This window comes from Cnephaeus nilssonii (genome assembly GCF_951640355.1).
Source record: "Cnephaeus nilssonii genome assembly, chromosome: 6".
Lineage (NCBI taxonomy): Eukaryota > Metazoa > Chordata > Mammalia > Chiroptera > Vespertilionidae > Cnephaeus > Cnephaeus nilssonii.
In genome coordinates this window covers 53,237,896-53,243,895 of record NC_137077.1, presented here as the reverse complement: position 1 = coordinate 53,243,895, position 6,000 = coordinate 53,237,896, and positions in this window count along the sequence as shown.

Below are 6,000 nucleotides of genomic sequence, written 5' to 3'. Positions count from 1 at the left end.
GGACACAAGATGGCCACTACAAGATGGCCAGCAGGAGAGGGCAGATGGGAGGCACCTGGCCAGCAGGAGAGGGCAGTTGTGAGGGACCAGGCCTGCAAGGGAGGGCAGTTGAGAGGGACCAGGCTTGCAAGTGAGGGCAGTTGGAGGTGATCAACCCTGCAGGAGAGGGCAGTTAGGGGTGACCAGGCTGGCAGAGGAGGGAAGTTGGGGGCAAACAGGCTGGCAGGGGAGCAGTTAAGCATCAACCAGGCTGGCAGCGGAGTGGTTAGGGGGTGATCAGGCTGGCAGGCAGAAGCGGTTAGGGGCAATCAGGAAAGCAGGCAGGCAAACAGTTGGGAGCCAGCAGTCCTGGATTGTGAGAGGGATGTCCGACTGCCCGTTTAGGCCCGATCCCGGTGGGATCGGGCCTAAACGGGCAGTCGGACATCCCTCCAGGAGTCCCAGATTGGAGAGGGTACAGGCTGGGCTAAGGGACAACCCCCCGCCGTGCACGAATTTCGTGCACCGGGCTTCTAGTAAAATATATTTAAAACAAACAAACAAACAAAAACACACACAACAGAAATCTCATCAGACCACTCTCTTGCTTAAAATCTTTTAAAAGAAAATAATCAGATCACATTAAAAAATATTTTAAAGGATTTCTATTGCCCTCAGGATGAAGTTCAAATTCCTTAACGACGCTTACCCTGCCCCACCCCCTGGCTTTATCTCTTAGCATTCTTTTTTTTTTGCTGGTGGAAAGTTTTGCTTCAATTTTTTTTTTTTTAATTTCTTTATTGATTAAGGTGTCACATATTTGTCCTCATCCCCCCATTCCCATCCCACACCCCTCCCCATGGATGCCCCAACCCCCTGTTGAACTTAACCATTGGTTAGGCTCTTATGCATGCACACAAGACCTTTGGTTGATCTCTCCCTTCTCCCCCCACCCTCCCCTATCCTCCCTCTGAGGCCCGATAGTCCGATCGGTGCCTCCTGGTTTCTGGTTCTGTTCTTGTTCATCAGTCCATGTTGTTCATCATTTCCCCTAGATGAGCGAAATCATGTGTCACTAGAGATGTACTTATAAGAATTGAATGTGCGACGGGCAATAATAGTTATGCTGACAGGCAAAAAATCAGTCTGTAGTGAGTTTCTTTCTGGACCAACAGTTCTTTTGAGACCCAATATCAATGTCCACCAGTTCCTTATGAGTACATGTCGGCACTGACCCCTCAGCTCTGGATGGTGGACAAATGGTGATAATGCAGGTCCGACTCCCTCTGGTTTGGTCTCGGCCGGACCCAGGGGGGGCACGGCTTCACCCGGACCCGGGACCCAGGCTCACCGGATCCAGGGGCCCGCGGCCTCACCCGGACCCGGGACCCAGGCTCACCCGGATCCAGGGGCCCGCGGCCTCACCCGGACCCGGGACCCAGGCTCACCCGGATCCAGGGGCCCGCGGCCTCACCCGGACCCGGGACCCAGGCTCACCCGGATCCAGGGGCCCGCGGCCTCCCCCGGACCCGGGACCCAGGCTCACCCGGATCCAGGGGCCCGCGGCCTCACCCGGACCCGGGACCCAGGCTCACCCGGATCCAGGGGCCCGCGGCCTCACCCGGACCCGGGACCCAGGCTCACCCGGATCCCGGGGCCCGCGGCCTCACCCGGACCCGGGACCCAGGCTCACCCGGATCCCGGGGCCCGCGGCCTCACCCGGACCCGGGGCCAGGCTCACCCGGATCCAGGGGCCCGCGGCCTCACCCGGACCCGGGGCCAGGCTCACCCGGATCCAGGGGCCCGCGGCCTCACCCGGACCCGGGGCCAGGCTCACCCGGATCCAGGGGCCCGCGGCCTCACCCGGACCCAGGGGCCCGCGGCCTCACCCGGACCCGGGGCCCAGGCTCACCCTCTTAGCATTCTTTATCTCACTTCATGCATCTGCCACAAAGGGATATTTTTTTCTCCCAGCCATCAAACATGCCGCCTTTTCCAGGACATTTTCCTTCAACACATATTTATTGAACCCCTGCTATATGGCCAGGCACTATTCCTGAGCTGTCAGGGAACTTCCAGTCGAGGGAACAACGGATAATGGACAAGTACACATATCGTGAAAAAGAAATAAAGCACAAGCTAGGTCCAAAACAAAACAGAGAAACCAGTGGGCAAAACTGAAAATTCATGGGCAACATTTTTTTTAAATGTCTTCATTGATTAAGGTATTACATATGTGTCCTTATTCCCCCATTACCCCCCACCTCCCATTCATGCCCTCACCCCCCTGTTGTCTGTGTCCATTGGTTAGGCTTATATGCATGCATATAAGTCCTTTGGTTGATCTCTCCCCTTACCCCCACCCTTCCCTACCTTCCCTGAGGTTTGACGTTCTGATTGATGTTTCTCTGTCTCTGGATCTATTTTTGTTCATCAGTTTATGTTGTTCAGTATATTCCACAAATGAGTGAGATCGTGTGATATTTATCTTTCTCTGCCTGGCTTATTTCACTTAGCATAATGCTCTCCATCTCCATCCATGTTGTTGCAAATGGTAAGAACTCCTTTTTTACCACAGCGTAGTATCCCATTGTGTAGATGTACCACAGTTTTTTAATCCGCTCATCTGCTGATGGGCACTTAGGCTGTTTCCAAATCTTAGCTATGGTGAATTGTGCTGCTATAAAATATGGAACGCTTCACGAATTTGCGTGTCCTCCTTGCGCAGGGGCCATGCTAATCTTCTCTGTATCGTTCCAGTTTTAGTATACGCGCTGCCGCAGCGAGCACCTTGGGCAACATTTACAGCAACAAAGCTAGGTGACCAGGTATCACCACAAACTCCAGAATACGAGCCGTGGAAACAAACCACAGAGAAATGAGACGCGGAGAAGCTTTACGTCACCCATAGGAAGCAGGGAGGACAATCTGACAACAGCAGCTGAAAGGAAGAGAGGTTCCGCCCGCCCCAGGAGCAGGTGAAGGCCAGGGCCCAGGCCTGTCAGTCAGGCCTAAAGAGGTTGGAGCAAGCTCACCCCTTTGAACTCTCCAAACTGACCATCCAGGACAGGCTCCGTCCTGAAGAGAAACTGCTGAGAGAGGACTGGAAATGAGCAGGACAGGGACAACAGAGACAAAGGCAGAGGGCGTCCAGATAAAAGCGGGGCCGGGCCCTGGAGGGTTTAGCTCGGTGGTCAGATCATCGGCCTGTGCACCAGAACGTGGCAGGTTCGATTCCTGGTCAAAGGCATGTACCTGGGTTGCAGGTTCAATGATCCCTGTCCCTGCTCTGCCGCACATGTGGAAGGCAGCCAATCGAGTCCATGTGTCTCACATCAATGTTTCTCTCTCTCTCTCTCTCTCTCTCTCTCTCTCCCCCCCTCTTTCTCTACCCCCCCTCCATCCCCACTCGCTCTTCCACTCTCTCTAAAAATTAATGGAAAAAATATCCTCACTCCTTGACCTTGAGTTAGGATTAAAAAAAAAAAAAGAGAATAAGGAACAGAAAAATCATCCCTGCAGACAAAGAAAGCATGCCAGAGAGATATGCTTACAAAATAGATGAAAAGGATAACATTTTATTTCAAAATGAGTTAAAAGACATTAAGAAAGTGATCTGGAAAAAAAGGAAAAAAAAAAGCCTGGCTGGCAGGCTCAGTGAATGATTGCTGACCCATGACCCAGAAGGTCAAGGTTCAATTCCCTGTCAGGGCACATCCCCAGTGGGGGGCGTGCAGGAGACAGCAGATCAATGGTTCTCTCTCATCATTGATGTTTCTATCTCTCTCTCCCTCTCCCTTCCTCTCAGAAATCAATAAAAATATATTTTTTTAAAAAGGGATTTGAGAGGAAGAGGGAGATAGAAACATCAATGTTGAGAGAGAACCATTGATTGGCTGTCTCCTGTACGCCCTCTACTGGAGATAGAGCCAGTAACCAGGGCATGTGCCTTGACTGGGAATCCAACTGTGACCTCCTGGTTCATAGTTCCACACTCAACCACTTCACCATGCAAGAATAACACAAATCATAATTTTAAAAAACTAAAAAATGGCCCTAGCTGGTTTGGCTCAGTGGATAGAGCGTCGGCCCAAGGACGGAAGGGTCCCATATTCGATTCCAGTTAAGGGCAGGTACCTAGGTTGCAGGCTCCACCCTGGCCCTGGCCTGTGGGGGAGGCAACCAATAGATGTGTCTCTCTCACACGGATGTTTCTCTCTCCTTCTGTCCCTCTCCCTCTCCCTTCTACTCTCTCTAAAAATCAATGGAAAAATCTCCTCGAGTGAAGATTAACAAAACAAAAAACAAACAAATAAAGAAAAAATAAAAAATGTTTGAAGTGATAGAACTCAAGGAAAGGAACACAAACTCAAATAAACACAACAAATGATGCCTTAAAAGAAATTAAAGATGAAAAAGGAAAATTTTTAAAGTATGGAGAAATAAAGTAAGAGGATTCACGAGAAAGTGACAAGCATTAAAGACAAAGAAGAAAGATATAAAATCCTTGGCTCACATTTTTTTAGGTACCTTTTTTGAGTGTCTTTAGGGGACTCCACTAATAGGTTAATAGAAATCTCTGAAAAAGAAAACCAAAGCAAAGGAACAGAAAAAAATACCCCAAAACTACTCAAGGAAACATTCCTGAAAAAAAACCAAAAAAATTTAAACTATATATTAGGAGAATAAAGGAGGTACTAAAAATATTGACCTATAATGGTTAATACCATGGCATCTCTATATATAAAACCCTAATATGCAAATAGACTGAACAGTGGAACAACTGAACAACCGGTCGCTATGATGTGTGCTGACCACCAGGGGGTGCGCACAGAACATGGTGGGTATTGGCAGCAGGTGGCAGACTGTGGAACATGGCGGCCGTCTGCCGCAGTGGGATGGTGGAGCAGGTGAGTGGGGGTGCCAGACCAAGGCAGGGCGCTGGTCGCAATCATCGGGGTGAGTCTCTGGTGGTAACTGGAAATCCTTTGCTCCCGCGCGCGCCGTGGTCGCACCTGGTGCTCGCACCTGCTGCTGGCACTGGCCCCACTTGCAGCCATTGCCGGCACCCGGCGCTGGCCCAGATTGCTCGCTCAGCGCCTTCAGCGGGTGTGTGCAGCGGCTGCTGGCCCCAACTGCCCCTGAGGGCTTCTCCACCTCCCCCTGCTCCTGAGGGGCCATCAGGGCAGCAGCCACCGCTCACACCCGCTGCTGTTGCTGGCCCCAGTCGCTCTGTACTGTTAGCGCATGGGAGCGGCAGCAGGAGCGGGGCTGCCGGCAAACAGGGGACCGGGGGCCGCTGCAGGAGGGGCCGGGCGGGGTGCAGAGGATGGGCAGAGACCCGCCCCTGTGCCCACCACAGCCTCACAGCCCACAGTTCCTTTCAAGGTGCATGAATTCGTGCACTGGGCCCCTAGTATTCTAATAAAATCATTAGACTTTAAAGAAAAAAAATCCTTTCTTGAGACAAAAGGAGTATGTGACTCATACAGGACAAATTAGGTAATTGTCAGACTTCTTGACAGCAATTCTTTATGCAAGAAGAAAATGAAATTGACATATTTTAAGTAATCAGGAAAAGAACATGTGAGCCAAAGCAAATTGACCTTCAACTATAATGGACACAGACAAATGGTTATCCATCGGCAGGATCTCAGGGAAGATTGTTCCCATGAGCCCTTCCGAGGAAATGCACTTCAGACAACCAAACTGCCCAGGGAGACGTCAACACAGGGGCAGTGAGTTCTCAGTTGCTGGTGGAGCCAAGACTAAGTGAAGGCTGAAAGAGAGCGTACACTATGTAAGGGCCCTGTGATCTGACAATGTAGATACTGTAGCATAAAAATGGGAGGAGCATGAGGATAGCACTTGCAAAAAAATTTGAATTTAAAATTTATTCAAAAAATATTGGACAAAAAATAAAGCAAAACAAAATATTTGACAGCTAGCTGTGTTTAAGCTGCAGGGGACACCATGCTGAACAAACAGTTTTGAGGCTGCTGACCTCAAAGCGCTTACCGT